The sequence below is a fragment of the Lepisosteus oculatus genome, chromosome 14 (genome assembly GCF_040954835.1).
Source record: "Lepisosteus oculatus isolate fLepOcu1 chromosome 14, fLepOcu1.hap2, whole genome shotgun sequence".
Lineage (NCBI taxonomy): Eukaryota > Metazoa > Chordata > Actinopteri > Semionotiformes > Lepisosteidae > Lepisosteus > Lepisosteus oculatus.
This window is the reverse complement of record NC_090709.1, coordinates 18,845,747-18,861,012: the sequence shown is the minus strand read 5'-3', so window position 1 is coordinate 18,861,012 and position 15,266 is coordinate 18,845,747. Positions and strand designations below refer to the sequence as shown.

Sequence of the window (15,266 nt, the reverse complement as noted above, 5' to 3'; positions counted from 1 at the left end):
TTCTCTTCTTCCCACGTTCTCTCTTCACTGCCTTCGTCCCCGCTCTATTTCACTTCAGCCTTTCACTCTTGCTTCCTTCCAATGAGGACGGAGCTGCGGGAGAAAGGGCGCTATAGAGGATCGCTGTGGAGAGCTGCTGCTGTGCTTTGACATCTGAGCTCTGTGGAAAACGATCTCAATACAATTCTGAAAAACGCGACTCTCCGAACGCCAGCCGAACAAGTCTCCACAGCCGAAGCGCTGTGTCTCTTTTCAGCTGGCGATAAACCTTTCCTCGATCCTTTGCGGACTTGTAAAACTGTTCATGATCAGAATAAAAAACGCTCACGCTAATACACAAGCACCCGCGTCTCGCCAAAGCTGACAAATAAACAGACGGACAAGCCGCACTGCACGTGTGAACAGGGGAATGAGCGAGCGAGCGGGGATAGGGCGCCTCCTGCGCTTAAAAGCTTACAGCACCTGGTATTCCCAGGCGGTCTCCCATCCAAGTACTAACCAGGCCCATCCCTGTTTAGCGTCCGAGATCAGACGAGATCAGGCGTGCTCAAGGGGGTGTGGCCGTAAGCAAGAGCAAGGCTCGCTGGCACCCTTCTTATTGAGAGGACAGCTCCGTCACCTCTTTTACGACGCTGCTCTTTTTCCCTTGCGTTTTTCTCTTCTTCCCACGTTCTCTCTCTTCACTGCCTTCGTCCCCGCTCTATTTCACTTCAGCCTTTCACTCTTGCTTCCTTCCAATGAGGACGGAGCTGCGGGAGAAAGGGCGCTATAGAGGATCGCTGTGGAGAGCTGCTGCTGTGCTTTGACATCTGAGCTCTGTGGAAAACGATCTCAATACAATTCTGAAAAACGCAACTCTCCGAACGCCAGCCGAACAAGTCTCCACAGCCGAAGCGCTGTGTCTCTTTTCAGCTGGCGATAAACTTTTCCTCGATCCTTTGCGGACTTGTTAAACTGTTCATGATCAGAATAAAAAACGCTCACGCTAATACACAAGCACCCGTGTCTCGCCAAAGCTGACAAATAAACAGACGGACAAGCCGCACTGCACGTGTGAACAGGGGAATGAGCGAGCGAGCGGGGATAGGGCGCCTCCCGCGCTTAAAAGCTTACAGCACCTGGTATTCCCAGGCGGTCTCCCATCCAATTACTAACCAGGCCCATCCCTGTTTAGCTTCCGAGATCAGACGAGATCAGGCGTGCTCAAGGGGGTGTGGCCGTAAGCGAGAGCAAGGCTCGCTGGCACCCTTCTTATTGAGAGGACAGCTCCGTCACCTCTTTTACGACGCTGCTCTTTTTCCCTTGCGTTTTTCTCTTCTTCCCACGTTCTCTCTCTTCACTGCCTTCGTCCCCGCTCTATTTCACTTCAGCCTTTCACTCTTGCTTCCTTCCAATGAGGACGGAGCTTCGGGAGAAAGGGCGCTATAGAGGATCGCTGTGGAGAGCTGCTGCTGTGCTTTGACATCTGAGCTCTGTGGAAAACGATCTCAATACAATTCTGAAAAACGCAACTCTCCGAACGCCAGCCGAACAAGTCTCCACAGCCGAAGCGCTGTGTCTCTTTTCAGCTGGCGATAAACTTTTCCTCGATCCTTTGCGGACTTGTTAAACTGTTCATGATCAGAATAAAAAACGCTCACGCTAATACACAAGCACCCGTGTCTCGCCAAAGCTGACAAATAAACAGACGGACAAGCCGCACTGCACGTGTGAACAGGGGAATGAGCGAGCGAGCGGGGATAGGGCGCCTCCTGCGCTTAAAAGCTTACAGCACCTGGTATTCCCAGGCGGTCTCCCATCCAAGTACTAACCAGGCCCATCCCTGTTTAGCTTCCGAGATCAGACAAGATCAGGCGTGCTCAAGGGGGTGTGGCCGTAAGCTAGACCAAAGCTCGCTGGCACCCTTTTTATTGAGAGGACAGCTCCGTCACCTCTTTTACGACGCTGCTTTTTTTCCCTTGCGTTTTTCTCTTCTTCCCACGTTCTCTCTCTTCACTGCCTTCGTCCCCGCTCTATTTCACTTCAGCCTTTCACTCTTGCTTCCTTCCAATGAGGACGGAGCTGCGGGAGATAGGGCGCTATAGAGGATCGCTGTGGAGAGCTGCTGCTGTGCTTTGACATCTGAGCTCTGTGGAAAACGATCTCAATACAATTCTGAAAAACGCGACTCTCCGAACGCCAGCCGAACAAGTCTCCACAGCCGAAGCGCTGTGTCTCTTTTCAGCTGGCGATAAACCTTTCCGCGATACTTTGCGGACTTGTTAAACTGTTCCTGATCAGAATAAAAAACGCTCACGCTATTACACAAGCACCCGTGTCTCGCCAAAGCTGACAAATAAACAGACGGACAAGCTGCACTGCACGTGTGAACAGGGGAATGAGCCAGCGAGCGGGGATAGGGCGCCTCCTGCGCTTAAAAGCTTAAAGCACCTGGTATTCCCAGGCGGTCTCTTATCCAAGTACTAACCAGGCCCATCCCTGTTTAGCTTCAGAGATCAGACAAGATCAGGCGTGCTCAAGGGGGTGTGGCCGTAAGCGAGAGCAAGGCTCGCTGGCACCCTTCTTATTGAGAGGACAGCTCTGTCACCTCTTTTACGACGCTGCTTTTTTCCCTTGCGTTTTTCTCTTCTTTCCACGTTCTCTCTCTTCACTGCCTTCGTCCCCGCTCTATTTCACTTCAGCCTTTCACTCTTGCTTCCTTCCAATGAGGACGGAGCTGCGGGAGAAAGGGCGCTATAGAGGATCGCTGTGGAGAGCTGCTGCTGTGCTTTGACATCTGAGCTCTGTGGAAAACGATCTCAATACAATTCTGAAAAACGCGACTCTCCGAACGCCAGCCGAACAAGTCTCCACAGCCGAAGCGCTGTGTCTCTTTTCAGCTGGCGATAAACCTTTCCTCGATCCTTTGCGGACTTGTAAAACTGTTCCTGATCAGAATAAAAAACGCTCACGCTATTACACAAGCACCCGTGTCTCGCCAAAGCTGACAAATAAACAGACGGACAAGCCGCACTGCACGTGTGAACAGGGGAATGAGCCAGCGAGCGGGGATAGGGCGCCTCCTTAAAAGCTTACAGCACCTGGTATTCCCAGGCGGTCTCCCATCCAAGTACTAACCAGGCCCATCCCTGTTTAGCTTCCGAGATCAGAGAGATCAGGTGTGCTCAAGGGGGTGTGGCCGTAAGCGAGAGCAAAGCTCCCTGGCACCCTTCTTATTGAGAGGAAAGCTCCGTCACCTCTTTTACGACGCTGCTTTTTTTCCCTTGCGTTTTTCTCTTCTTCCCACGTTCTCTCTCTTCACTGCCTTCTTCCCCGCTCTATTTCACTTCAGCCTTTCACTCTTGCTTCCTTCCAATGAGGACGGAGCTGCGGGAGAAAGGGCGCTATAGAGGATCGCTGTGGAGAGCTGCTGCTGTGCTTTGACATCTGAGCTCTATGGAAAACGATCTCAATACAATTCTGAAAAACGCGACTCTCCGAACGCCAGCCGAACAAGTCTCCACAGCCGAAGCGCTGTGTCTCTTTTTAGCTGGCGATAAACCTTTCCTCGATCCTTTGCGGACTTGTAAAACTGTTCCTGATCAGAATAAAAAACGCTCACGCTAATACACAAGCACCCGTGTCTCGCCAAAGCTGACAAATAAACAGACGGACAAGCCGCACTGCACGTGTGAACAGGGGAATGAGCGAGCGAGCGGGGATAGGGCGCCTCCTGCGCTTAAAAGCTTACAGCACCTGGTATTCCCAGGCGGTCTCCCATCCAAGTACTAACCAGGCCCATCCCTGTTTAGCTTCCGAGATCAGACGAGATCAGGCGTGCTCAAGGGGGTGTGGCCGTAAGCGAGAGCAAGGCTCGCTGGCACCCTTCTTATTGAGAGGACAGCTCCGTCACCTCTTTTACGACGCTGCTTTTTTTCCCTTGCGTTTTTCTCTTCTTCCCACGTTCTCTCTCTTCACTGCCTTCATCCCCGCTCTATTTCACTTCAGCCTTTCACTCTTGCTTCCTTCCAATGAGGACGGAGCTGCGGGAGATAGGGCGCTATAGAGGATCGCTGTGGAGAGCTGCTGCTGTGCTTTGACATCTGAGCTCTGTGGAAAACGATCTCAATACAATTCTGAAAAACGCGACTCTCCGAACGCCAGCCGAACAAGTCTCCACAGCCGAAGCGCTGTGTCTCTTTTCAGCTGGCGATAAACCTTTCCTCGATCCTTTGCGGACTTGTTAAACTGTTCCTGATCAGAATAAAAAACGCTCACGCTAATACACAAGCACCCGTGTCTCGCCAAAGCTGACAAATAAACAGACGGACAAGCCGCACTGCACGTGTGAACAGGGGAATGAGCGAGCGAGCGGGGATAGGGCGCCTCCTGCGCTTAAAAGCTTACAGCACCTGGTATTCCCAGGCGGTCTCCCATCCAAGTACTAACCAGGCCCATCCCTGTTTAGCTTCCGAGATCAGACGAGATCAGGCATGCTCAAGGGGGTGTGGCCGCAAGCAAGAGCAAGGCTTGCTGGCACCCTTCTTATTGAGAGGACAGCTCCGTCACCTCTTTTACGACGCTGCTTTTTTTCCCTTGCGTTTTTCTCTTCTTCCCACGTTCTCTCTCTTCACTGCCTTCGTCCCCGCTCTATTTCACTTCAGCCTTTCACTCTTGCTTCCTTCCAATGAGGACGGAGCTGCGGGAGAAAGGGCGCTATAGAGGATCGCTGTGGAGAGCTGCTGCTGTGCTTTGACATCTGAGCTCTGTGGAAAACGATCTCAATACAATTCTGAAAAACGCGACTCTCCGAACGCCAGCCGAACAAGTCTCCACAGCCGAAGCGCTGTGTCTCTTTTCAGCTGGCGATAAACCTTTCGTCGATCCTTTGCGGACTTGTTAAACTGTTCATGATCAGAATAAAAAACGCTCACGCTAATACACAAGCACCCGTGTCTCACCAAAGCTGACAAATAAACAGACGGACAAGCCGCACTGCACGTGTGAACAGGGGAATGAGCGAGCGAGCGGGGATAGGGCGCCTCCTGCGCTTAAAAGCTTACAGCATCTGGTATCCCCAGGCGGTCTCCCATCCAAGAACTAACCAGGTCCATCCCTGTTTAGCTTCCGAGATCAGACGAGATCAGGCGTGCTCAAGGGGGTGTGGCCATAAGCGAGAGCAAGGCTCGCTGGCACCCTTCTTATTGAGAGGACAGCTCCGTCACCTCTTTTACGACGCTGCTTTTTTTCCCTTGCGTTTTTCTCTTCTTCCCACGTTCTCTCTCTTCACTGCCTTCGTCCCCGCTCTATATCACTTCAGCCTTTCACTCTTGCTTCCTTCCAATGAGGACGGAGCTGCGGGAGATAGGGCGCTATAGAGGATCGCTGTGGAGAGCTGCTGCTGTGCTTTGACATCTGAGCTCTGTGGAAAACGATCTCAATACAATTCTGAAAAACGCGACTCTCCGAACGCCAGCCGAACAAGTCTCCACAGCCGAAGTGCTGTGTCTCTTTTCAGCTGGCGATAAACCTTTCCTCGATCCTTTGCGGACTTGTTAAACTGTTCATGATCAGAATAAAAAACGCTCACGCTAATACACAAGCACCCGTGTCTCGCCAAAGCTGACAAATAAACAGACGGACAAGCCGCACTGCACGTGTGAACAGGGGAATGAGCGAGAGAGCGGGGATAGGGCGCCTCCTGCGCTTAAAAGCTTACAGCACCTGGTATTCCCAGGCGGTCTCCCATCCAAGTACTAACCAGGCCCATCCCTGTTTAGCTTCCGAGATCAGACGAGATCAGGCGTGCTCAAGGGGGTGTGGCCATAAACGAGAGCAAGGCTCGCTGGCACCCTTCTTATTGAGAGGACAGCTCCGTCACCTCTTTTACGACGCTGCTTTTTTTCCCTTGCGTTTTTCTCTTCTTCCCACGTTCTCTCTCTTCACTGCCTTAGTCCCCGCTCTATATCACTTCAGCCTTTCACTCTTGCTTCCTTCCAATGAGGACGGAGCTGCGGGAGATAGGGCGCTATAGAGGATCGCTGTGGAGAGCTGCTGCTGTGCTTTGACATCTGAGCTCTGTGGAAAACGATCTCAATACAATTCTGAAAAACGCGACTCTCCGAACGCCAGCCGAACAAGTCTCCACAGCCGAAGCGCTGTGTCTCTTTTCAGCTGGCGATAAACCTTTCCTCGATCCTTTGCGGACTTGTAAAACTGTTCCTGATCAGAATAAAAAACGCTCACGCTAATACACAAGCACCCGTGTCTCGCCAAAGCTGACAAATAAACAGACGGACAAGCCGCACTGCACGTGTGAACAGGGGAATGAGCGAGCGAGCGGGGATAGGGCGCCTCCTGCGCTTAAAAGCTTACAGCACCTGGTATTCCCAGGCGGTCTCCCATCCAAGTACTAACCAGGCCCATCCCTGTTTAGCTTCAGAGATCAGACGAGATCAGGCGTGCTCAAGGGGGTGTGGCCGCAAGCGAGAGCAAGGCTCGCTGGCACCCTTCTTATTGAGAGGACAGCTCCGTCACCTCTTTTATGACGCTGCTCTTTTTCCCTTGCGTTTTTCTCTTCTTCCCACGTTCTCTCTCTTCACTGCCTTCGTCCCCGCTCTATTTCACTTCAGCCTTTCACTCTTGCTTCCTTCCAATGAGGACGGAGCTGCGGGAGAAAGGGCGCTATAGAGGATCGCTGTGGAGAGCTGCTGCTGTGCTTTGACATCTGAGCTCTGTGGAAAACGATCTCAATACAATTCTGAAAAACGCGACCCTCCGAACGCCAGCCGAACAAGTCTCCACAGCCGAAGCGCTGTGTCACTTTTCAGCTGGCGATAAACCTTTCCTCGATCCTTTGCGGACTTGTTAAACTGTTCCTGATCAGAATAAAAAACGCTCACGCTAATACACAAGCACCCGTGTCTCGCCAAAGCTGACAAATAAACAGACGGACAAGCCGCACTGCACGTGTGAACAGGGGAATGAGCGAGCGAGCGGGGATAGGGCGCCTCCTGCGCTTAAAAGCTTACAGCACCTGGTATTCCCAGGCGGTCTCCCATCCAAGTACTAACCAGGCCCATCCCTGTTTAGCTTCCGAGATCAGACGAGATCAGGCATGCTCAAGGGGGTGTGGCCGCAAGCAAGAGCAAGGCTTGCTGGCACCCTTCTTATTGAGAGGACAGCTCCGTCACCTCTTTTACGACGCTGCTTTTTTTCCCTTGCGTTTTTCTCTTCTTCCCACGTTCTCTCTCTTCACTGCCTTCGTCCCCGCTCTATTTCACTTCAGCCTTTCACTCTTGCTTCCTTCCAATGAGGACGGAGCTGCGGGAGAAAGGGCGCTATAGAGGATCGCTGTGGAGAGCTGCTGCTGTGCTTTGACATCTGAGCTCTGTGGAAAACGATCTCAATACAATTCTGAAAAACGCGACTCTCCGAACGCCAGCCGAACAAGTCTCCACAGCCGAAGCGCTGTGTCTCTTTTCAGCTGGCGATAAACCTTTCGTCGATCCTTTGCGGACTTGTTAAACTGTTCATGATCAGAATAAAAAACGCTCACGCTAATACACAAGCACCCGTGTCTCACCAAAGCTGACAAATAAACAGACGGACAAGCCGCACTGCACGTGTGAACAGGGGAATGAGCGAGCGAGCGGGGATAGGGCGCCTCCTGCGCTTAAAAGCTTACAGCACCTGGTATCCCCAGGCGGTCTCCCATCCAAGAACTAACCAGGCCCATCACTGTTTAGCTTCCGAGATCAGACGAGATCAGGCGTGCTCAAGGGGGTGTGGCCATAAGCGAGAGCAAGGCTCGCTGGCACCCTTCTTATTGAGAGGACAGCTCCGTCACCTCTTTTACGACGCTGCTTTTTTTCCCTTGCGTTTTTCTCTTCTTCCCACGTTCTCTCTCTTCACTGCCTTCGTCCCCGCTCTATATCACTTCAGCCCTTCACTCTTGCTTCCTTCCAATGAGGACGGAGCTGCGGGAGATAGGGCGCTATAGAGGATCGCTGTGGAGAGCTGCTGCTGTGCTTTGACATCTGAGCTCTGTGGAAAACGATCTCAATACAATTCTGAAAAACGCGACTCTCCGAACGCCAGCCGAACAAGTCTCCACAGCCGAAGTGCTGTGTCTCTTTTCAGCTGGCGATAAACCTTTCGTCGATCCTTTGCGGACTTGTTAAACTGTTCATGATCAGAATAAAAAACGCTCACGCTAATACACAAGCACCCGTGTCTCGCCAAAGCTGACAAATAAACAGACGGACAAGCCGCACTGCACGTGTGAACAGGGGAATGAGCGAGAGAGCGGGGATAGGGCGCCTCCTGCGCTTAAAAGCTTACAGCACCTGGTATTCCCAGGCGGTCTCCCATCCAAGTACTAACCAGGCCCATCCCTGTTTAGCTTCCGAGATCAGACGAGATCAGGCGTGCTCAAGGGGGTGTGGCCATAAACGAGAGCAAGGCTCGCTGGCACCCTTCTTATTGAGAGGACAGCTCCGTCACCTCTTTTACGACGCTGCTTTTTTTCCCTTGCGTTTTTCTCTTCTTCCCACGTTCTCTCTCTTCACTGCCTTAGTCCCCGCTCTATATCACTTCAGCCTTTCACTCTTGCTTCCTTCCAATGAGGACGGAGCTGCGGGAGATAGGGCGCTATAGAGGATCGCTGTGGAGAGCTGCTGCTGTGCTTTGACATCTGAGCTCTGTGGAAAACGATCTCAATACAATTCTGAAAAACGCGACTCTCCGAACGCCAGCCGAACAAGTCTCCACAGCCGAAGCGCTGTGTCTCTTTTCAGCTGGCGATAAACCTTTCCTCGATCCTTTGCGGACTTGTAAAACTGTTCCTGATCAGAATAAAAAACGCTCACGCTAATACACAAGCACCCGTGTCTCGCCAAAGCTGACAAATAAACAGACGGACAAGCCGCACTGCACGTGTGAACAGGGGAATGAGCGAGCGAGCGGGGATAGGGCGCCTCCTGCGCTTAATAGCTTACAGCACCTGGTATTCCCAGGCGGTCTCTTATCCAAGTACTAACCAGGCCCATCCCTGTTTAGCTTCCGAGATCAGACAAGATCAGGCGTGCTCAAGGGGGTGTGGCCGTAAGCGAGAGCAAAGCTCGCTGGCACCCTTCTTATTGAGAGGACAGCTCCGTCACCTCTTTTACGACGCTGCTTTTTTTCTCTTGCGTTTTTCTCTTCTTCCCACGTTCTCTCTCTTCACTGCCTTCGTCCCCGCTCTATTTCACTTCAGCCTTTCACTCTTGCTTCCTTCCAATGAGGACGGAGCTGCGGGAGAAAGGGCGCTATAGAGGATCGCTGTGGAGAGCTGCTGCTGTGCTTTGACATCTGAGCTCTGTGGAAAACGATCTCAATACAATTCTGAAAAACGCGACTCTCCGAACGCCAGCCGAACTAGTCTCCACAGCCGAAGCGCTGTGTCTCTTTTCAGCTGGCGATAAACCTTTCGTCAATCCTTTGCGGACTTGTTAAACTGTTCATGATCAGAATAAAAAACGCTCACGCTAATACACAAGCACCCGTGTCTCGCCAAAGCTGACAAATAAACAGACGGACAAGCCGCACTGCACGTGTGAACAGGGGAATGAGCCAGCGAGCGGGGATAGGGCGCCTCCTTAAAAGCTTACAGCACCTGGTATTCCCAGGCGGTCTCCCATCCAAGTACTAACCAGGCCCATCCCTGTTTAGCTTCCGAGATCAGACGAGATCAGGCGTGCTCAAGGGGGTGTGGCCGTAAGCAAGAGCAAGGCTCGCTGGCACCCTTCTTATTGAGAGGACAGCTCCGTCACCTCTTTTACGACGCTGCTTTTTTTCCCTTGCGTTTTTCTCTTCTTCCCACGTTCTCTCTCTTCACTGCCTTCGTCCCCGCTCTATTTCACTTCAGCCTTTCACTCTTGCTTCCTTCCAATGAGGACGGAGCTGCGGGAGAAAGGGCGCTATAGAGGATCGCTGTGGAGAGCTGCTGCTGTGCTTTGACATCTGAGCTCTGTGGAAAACGATCTCAATACAATTCTGAAAAACGCGACTCTCCGAACGCCAGCCGAACAAGACTCCACAGCCTAAGCGCTGTGTCTCTTTTCAGCTGGCGATAAACCTTTCCTCGATCCTTTGCGGACTTGTAAAACTGTTCCTGATCAGAATAAAAAACGCTCACGCTAATACACAAGCACCCGTGTCTCACCAAAGCTGACAAATAGACGGACAAGCCGCACTGCACGTGTGAACAGGGGAATGAGCGAGCGAGCGGGGATAGGGCGCCTCCTGCGCTTAAAAGCTTACAGCACCTGGTACTCCCAGGCGGTCTCTCATCCAAGTACTAACCAAGCCCATCCCTGTTTAGCTTCCGAGATCAGACGAGATCAGGCGTGCTCAAGGGGGTGTGGCCATAAGCGAGAGCAAGGCTCGCTGGCACCCTTCTTATTGAGAGGACAGCTCCGTCACCTCTTTTACGACGCTGCTTTTTTTCCCTTGCGTTTTTCTCTTCTTCCCACGTTCTCTCTCTTCACTGCCTTCGTCCCCGCTCTATTTCACTTCAGCCTTTCACTCTTGCTTCCTTCCAATGAGGACGGAGCTGCGGGAGAAAGGGCGCTATAGAGGATCGCTGTGGAGAGCTGCTGCTGTGCTTTGACATCTGAGCTCTGTGGAAAACGATCTCAATACAATTCTGAAAAACGCGACTCTCCGAACGCCAGCCGAACAAGTCTCCACAGCCGAAGCGCTGTGTCTCTTTTCAGCTGCCGATAAACCTTTCCTCGATCCTTTGCGGACTTGTAAAACTGTTCCTGATCCGAATAAAAAACGCTCACGCTAATACACAAGCACCCGTGTCTCGCCAAAGCTGACAAATAAAGAGACGGACAAGCCGCACTGCACGTGTGAACAGGGGAATGAGCGAGCGAGCGGGGATAGGGCGCCACCTGCGCTTAAAAGCTTACAGCACCTGGTATTCCCAGGCGGTCTCCCATCCAAGTACTAACCAGGCCCATCCCTGTTTAGCTTCCGAGATCAGACGAGATCAGGCGTGCTCAAGGTGGTGTGGCCGTAAGCGAGAGCAAGGCTCGCTGGCACCCTTCTTATTGAGAGGACAGCTCCGTCACCTCTTTTACGACGCTGCTCTTTTTCCCTTGCGTTTTTCTCTTCTTCCCACGTTCTCTCTCTTCACTGCCTTCGTCCCCGCTCTATTTCACTTCAGCCTTTCACTCTTGCTTCCTTCCAATGAGGACGGAGCAGCGGGAGAAAGGGCGCTATAGAGGATCGCTGTGGAGAGCTGCTGCTGTGCTTTGACATCTGAGCTCTGTGGAAAACGATCTCAATACAATTCTGAAAAACGCGACTCTCCGAACGCCAGCCGAACAAGTATCCACAGCCGAAGCGCTGTGTCTCTTTTCAGCTGGCGATAAACCTTTCCTCGATCCTTTGCGGACTTGTTAAACTGTTCATGATCAGAATAAAAAACGCTCACGCTAATACACAAGCACCCGTGTCTCGCCAAAGCTGACAAATAAACAGACGGACAAGCCGCACTGCACGTGTGAACAGGGGAATGAGCGAGCGAGCGGGGATAGGGCGCCTCCTGCGCTTAAAAGCTTACAGCACCTGGTATTCCCAGGCGGTCTCCCATCCAAGTACTAACCAGGCCCATCCCTGTTTAGCTTCCGAGATCAGACGAGATCAGGCGTGCTCAAGGGGGTGTGGCCGTAACCGAGAGCAAGGCTCGCTGGCACCCTTCTTATTGAGAGGACAGCTCCGTCACCTCTTTTACGACGCTGCTCTTTTTCCCTTGCGTTTTTCTCTTCTTCCCACGTTCTCTCTCTTCACTGCCTTCGTCCCCGCTCTATTTCACTTCAGCCTTTCACTCTTGCTTCCTTCCAATGAGGACGGAGCAGCGGGAGAAAGGGCGCTATAGAGGATCGCTGTGGAGAGCTGCTGCTGTGCTTTGACATCTGAGCTCTGTGGAAAACGATCTCAATACAATTCTGAAAAACGCGACTCTCCGAACGCCAGCCGAACAAGTATCCACAGCCGAAGCGCTGTGTCTCTTTTCAGCTGGCGATAAACCTTTCCTCGATCCTTTGCGGACTTGTTAAACTGTTCATGATCAGAATAAAAAACGCTCACGCTAATACACAAGCACCCGTGTCTCGCCAAAGCTGACAAATAAACAGATGGACAAGCCGCACTGCACGTGTGAACAGGGGAATGAGCGAGCGAGCGGGGATAGGGCGCCTCCTGCGCTTAAAAGCTTACAGCACCTGGTATTCCCAGGCGGTCTCCCATCCAAGTACTAACCAGGCCCATCCCTGTTTAGTTTCCGAGATCAGACGAGATCAGGCGTGCTCAAGGGGGTGTGGCCGTAAGCGAGAGCAAGGCTCGCTGGCACCCTTCTTATTGAGAGGACAGCTCCGTCACCTCTTTTACGACGCTGCTTTTTTTCCCTTGCGTTTTTCTCTTCTTCCCACGTTCTCTCTCTTCACTGCCTTCGTCCCGCTCTATTTCACTTCAGCCTTTCACTTTTGCTTCCTTCCAATGAGGACGGAGCTGCGGGAGAAAGGGCGCTATAGAGGATCGCTGTGGAGAGCTGCTGCTGTGCTTTGACATCTGAGCTCTGTGGAAAACGATCTCAATACAATTCTGAAAAACGCGACTCTCCGAACGCCAGCCGAACAAGTCTCCACAGCCGAAGCGCTGTGTCTCTTTTCAGCTGGCGATAAACCTTTCCTCGATCCTTTGCGGACTTGTAAAACTGTTCCTGATCAGAATAAAAAACGCTCACGCTAATACACAAGCACCCGTGTCTCGCCAAAGCTGACAAATAAACAGACGGACAAGCCGCACTGCACGTGTGAACAGGGGAATGAGCGAGCGAGCGGGGATAGGGCGCCTCCTGCGCTTAAAAGCTTACAGCACCTGGTATTCCCAGGCGGTCTCCCATCCAAGTACTAACCAGGCCCATCCCTGTTTAGCTTCCGAGATTAGACGAGATCAGGCGTGCTCAAGGGGGTGTGGCCGTAAGCGAGAGCAAGTCTCGCTGGCACCCTTCTTATTGAGAGGACAGCTCCGTCACCTCTTTTACGACGCTGCTTTTTTTCCCTTGCGTTTTTCTCTTCTTCCCACGTTCTCTCTCTTCACTGCCTTCGTCCCCGCTCTATTTCACTTCAGCCTTTCACTCTTGCTTCCTTCCAATGAGGACGGAGCTGCGGGAGAAAGGGCGCTATAGAGGATCGCTGTGGAGAGCTGCTGCTGTGCTTTGACATCTGAGCTCTGTGGAAAACGATCTCAATACAATTCTGAAAAACGCGACTCTCCGAACCCCAGCCGAACAAGTCTCCACAGCCGAAGCGCTGTGTCTCTTTTCAGCTGGCGATAAACCTTTCCTCGATCCTTTGCGGACTTGTTAAACTGTTCCTGATCAGAATAAAAAACGCTCACGCTAATACACAAGCACCCGTGTCTCGCCAAAGCTGACAAATAAACAGACGGACAAGCCGCACTGCACGTATGAACAGGGGAATGAGCGAGCGAGCGGGGATAGGGCGCCTCCTGCGCTAAAAAGCTTACAGCACCTGGTATTCCCAGGCGGTCTCCCATCCAAGTACTAACCAGGCCCATCCCTGTTTAGCTTCCGAGATCAGACGAGATCAGGCGTGCTCAAGGGGGTGTGGCCGTAAACGAGAGCAAGGCTCGCTGGCACCCTTCTTATTGAGAGGACATCTCCGTCACCTCTTTTACGACGCTGCTTTTTTTCCCTTGCGTTTTTCTCTTCTTCCCACGTTCTCTCTCTTCACTGCCTTCATCCCCGCTCTATTTCACTTCAGCCTTTCACTCTTGCTTCCTTCCAATGAGGACGGAGCTGCGGGAGAAAGGGCGCTATAGAGGATCGCTGTGGAGAGCTGCTGCTGTGCTTTGACATCTGAGCTCTGAGGAAAACGATCTCAATACAATTCTGAGAAACGCGACTCTCTTAACGCCAGCCGAACAAGTCTCCACAGCCGAAGCGCTGTGTCTCTTTTCAGCTGGCGATAAACCTTTCCTCGATCCTTTGCGGACTTGTAAAACTGTTCCTGATCAGAATAAAAAACGCTCACGCTAATACACAAGCACCCGTGTCTCGCCAAAGCTGACAAATAAAGAGACGGACAAGCCGCACTGCACGTGTGAACAGGGGAATGAGCGAGCGAGCGGGGATAGGGCGCCTCCTGCGCTTAAAAGCTTACAGCACCTGGTATTCCCAGGCGGTCTCCCATCCAAGTACTAACCAGGCCCATCCCTGTTTAGCTTCCGAGATCAGACGAGATCAGGCGTGCTCAAGGGGGTGTGGCCGTAAGCGAGCGCAAGGTTCGCTGGCACCCTTCTTATTGAGAGGACAGCTCCGTCACCTCTTTTTCGACGCTGCTTTTTTTCCCTTGCGTTTTTCTCTTCTTCCCACGTTCTCTCTCTTCACTGCCTTCGTCCCTGCTCTATTTCACTTCAGCCTTTCACTCTTGCTTCCTTCCAATGAGGACGGAGCTGCGGGAGAAAGGGCGCTATAGAGGATCGCTGTGGAGAGCTGCTGCTGTGCTTTGACATCTGAGCTCTGTGGAAAACGATCTCAATACAATTCTGAAAAACGCGACTCTCCGAACGCCAGCCGAACAAGTCTCCACAGCCGAAGCGCTGTGTCTCTTTTCAGCTGGCGATAAACCTTTCCTCGATCCTTTGCGGACTTGTAAAACTGTTCCTGATCAGAATAAAAAACGCTCACGCTAATACACAAGCACCCGTGTCTCGCCAAAGCTGACAAATAAACAGACGGACAAGCCGCACTGCACGTGTGAACAGGGGAATGAGCGAGCGAGCGGGGATAGGGCGCCTCCTGCGCTTAAAAGCTTACAGCACCTGGTATTCCCAGGCGGTCTCCAATCCAAGTACTAACCAGGCCCATCCCTGTTTAGCTTCCGAGATCAGAGAGATCAGGTGTGCTCAAAGGGGGTGTGGCCGTAAGCGAGAGCAAAGCTCGCTGGCACCCTTCTTATTGAGAGGACAGCTCCGTCACCTCTTTTACGACGCTGCTTTTTTTCTCTTGCGTTTTTCTCTTCTTCCCACGTTCTCTCTCTTCACTGCCTTCGTCCCCGCTCTATTTCACTTCAGCCTTTCACTCTTGCTTCCTTCCAATGATAACGGAGCTGCGGGAGAAAGGGCGCTATAGAGGATCGCTGTGGAGAGCTGCTGCTGTGCTTAGACATTTGAGCTCTGTGGAAAACGATCTCAATACAATTCTGAAAAAC

The 15,266-nt window shown here is 52.2% G+C and overlaps 1 protein-coding gene, 16 non-coding genes and 7 pseudogenes across 17 annotated transcripts in view; all 24 read right to left on the bottom strand.

Annotated features, from left to right (window-relative positions):
- Positions 1 to 15,266, bottom strand: part of LOC138242514 (zinc finger protein 135-like) — a 446,217-nt gene that overhangs the window by 313,112 nt on the left and 117,839 nt on the right. The window lies entirely within an intron of this gene.
- LOC138216300 (5S ribosomal RNA) lies at positions 451 to 569 on the bottom strand. The gene has a single exon (XR_011180011.1). It is a non-coding gene; the product is annotated as a 5S ribosomal RNA (ribosomal RNA).
- On the bottom strand, positions 1,107 to 1,225 carry LOC138217242 (5S ribosomal RNA). The gene has a single exon (XR_011180954.1). It is a non-coding gene; the product is annotated as a 5S ribosomal RNA (ribosomal RNA).
- LOC138216843 (5S ribosomal RNA) lies at positions 1,763 to 1,881 on the bottom strand. Its single transcript, XR_011180555.1, has one exon. It is a non-coding gene; the product is annotated as a 5S ribosomal RNA (ribosomal RNA).
- On the bottom strand, positions 2,419 to 2,537 carry LOC138219052 (5S ribosomal RNA; annotated as a pseudogene).
- Positions 3,069 to 3,186, bottom strand: LOC138217780 (5S ribosomal RNA; annotated as a pseudogene).
- Positions 3,724 to 3,842, bottom strand: LOC138243980 (5S ribosomal RNA). Its single transcript, XR_011192593.1, has one exon. It is a non-coding gene; the product is annotated as a 5S ribosomal RNA (ribosomal RNA).
- Positions 4,380 to 4,498, bottom strand: LOC138216814 (5S ribosomal RNA). Its single transcript, XR_011180526.1, has one exon. It is a non-coding gene; the product is annotated as a 5S ribosomal RNA (ribosomal RNA).
- Positions 5,036 to 5,154, bottom strand: LOC138218987 (5S ribosomal RNA; annotated as a pseudogene).
- On the bottom strand, positions 5,692 to 5,810 carry LOC138216391 (5S ribosomal RNA). Its single transcript, XR_011180103.1, has one exon. It is a non-coding gene; the product is annotated as a 5S ribosomal RNA (ribosomal RNA).
- On the bottom strand, positions 6,348 to 6,466 carry LOC138216368 (5S ribosomal RNA). Its single transcript, XR_011180080.1, has one exon. It is a non-coding gene; the product is annotated as a 5S ribosomal RNA (ribosomal RNA).
- LOC138216813 (5S ribosomal RNA) lies at positions 7,004 to 7,122 on the bottom strand. The gene has a single exon (XR_011180525.1). It is a non-coding gene; the product is annotated as a 5S ribosomal RNA (ribosomal RNA).
- LOC138218820 (5S ribosomal RNA) lies at positions 7,660 to 7,778 on the bottom strand (annotated as a pseudogene).
- Positions 8,316 to 8,434, bottom strand: LOC138216390 (5S ribosomal RNA). Its single transcript, XR_011180102.1, has one exon. It is a non-coding gene; the product is annotated as a 5S ribosomal RNA (ribosomal RNA).
- On the bottom strand, positions 8,972 to 9,090 carry LOC138218686 (5S ribosomal RNA; annotated as a pseudogene).
- On the bottom strand, positions 9,623 to 9,741 carry LOC138243979 (5S ribosomal RNA). The gene has a single exon (XR_011192592.1). It is a non-coding gene; the product is annotated as a 5S ribosomal RNA (ribosomal RNA).
- LOC138218433 (5S ribosomal RNA) lies at positions 10,275 to 10,393 on the bottom strand (annotated as a pseudogene).
- LOC138244508 (5S ribosomal RNA) lies at positions 10,931 to 11,049 on the bottom strand. Its single transcript, XR_011193123.1, has one exon. It is a non-coding gene; the product is annotated as a 5S ribosomal RNA (ribosomal RNA).
- Positions 11,587 to 11,705, bottom strand: LOC138216685 (5S ribosomal RNA). Its single transcript, XR_011180397.1, has one exon. It is a non-coding gene; the product is annotated as a 5S ribosomal RNA (ribosomal RNA).
- On the bottom strand, positions 12,243 to 12,361 carry LOC138217010 (5S ribosomal RNA). Its single transcript, XR_011180723.1, has one exon. It is a non-coding gene; the product is annotated as a 5S ribosomal RNA (ribosomal RNA).
- On the bottom strand, positions 12,898 to 13,016 carry LOC138217320 (5S ribosomal RNA). The gene has a single exon (XR_011181031.1). It is a non-coding gene; the product is annotated as a 5S ribosomal RNA (ribosomal RNA).
- On the bottom strand, positions 13,554 to 13,672 carry LOC138245063 (5S ribosomal RNA). Its single transcript, XR_011193679.1, has one exon. It is a non-coding gene; the product is annotated as a 5S ribosomal RNA (ribosomal RNA).
- LOC138243977 (5S ribosomal RNA) lies at positions 14,210 to 14,328 on the bottom strand. The gene has a single exon (XR_011192591.1). It is a non-coding gene; the product is annotated as a 5S ribosomal RNA (ribosomal RNA).
- On the bottom strand, positions 14,866 to 14,984 carry LOC138218963 (5S ribosomal RNA; annotated as a pseudogene).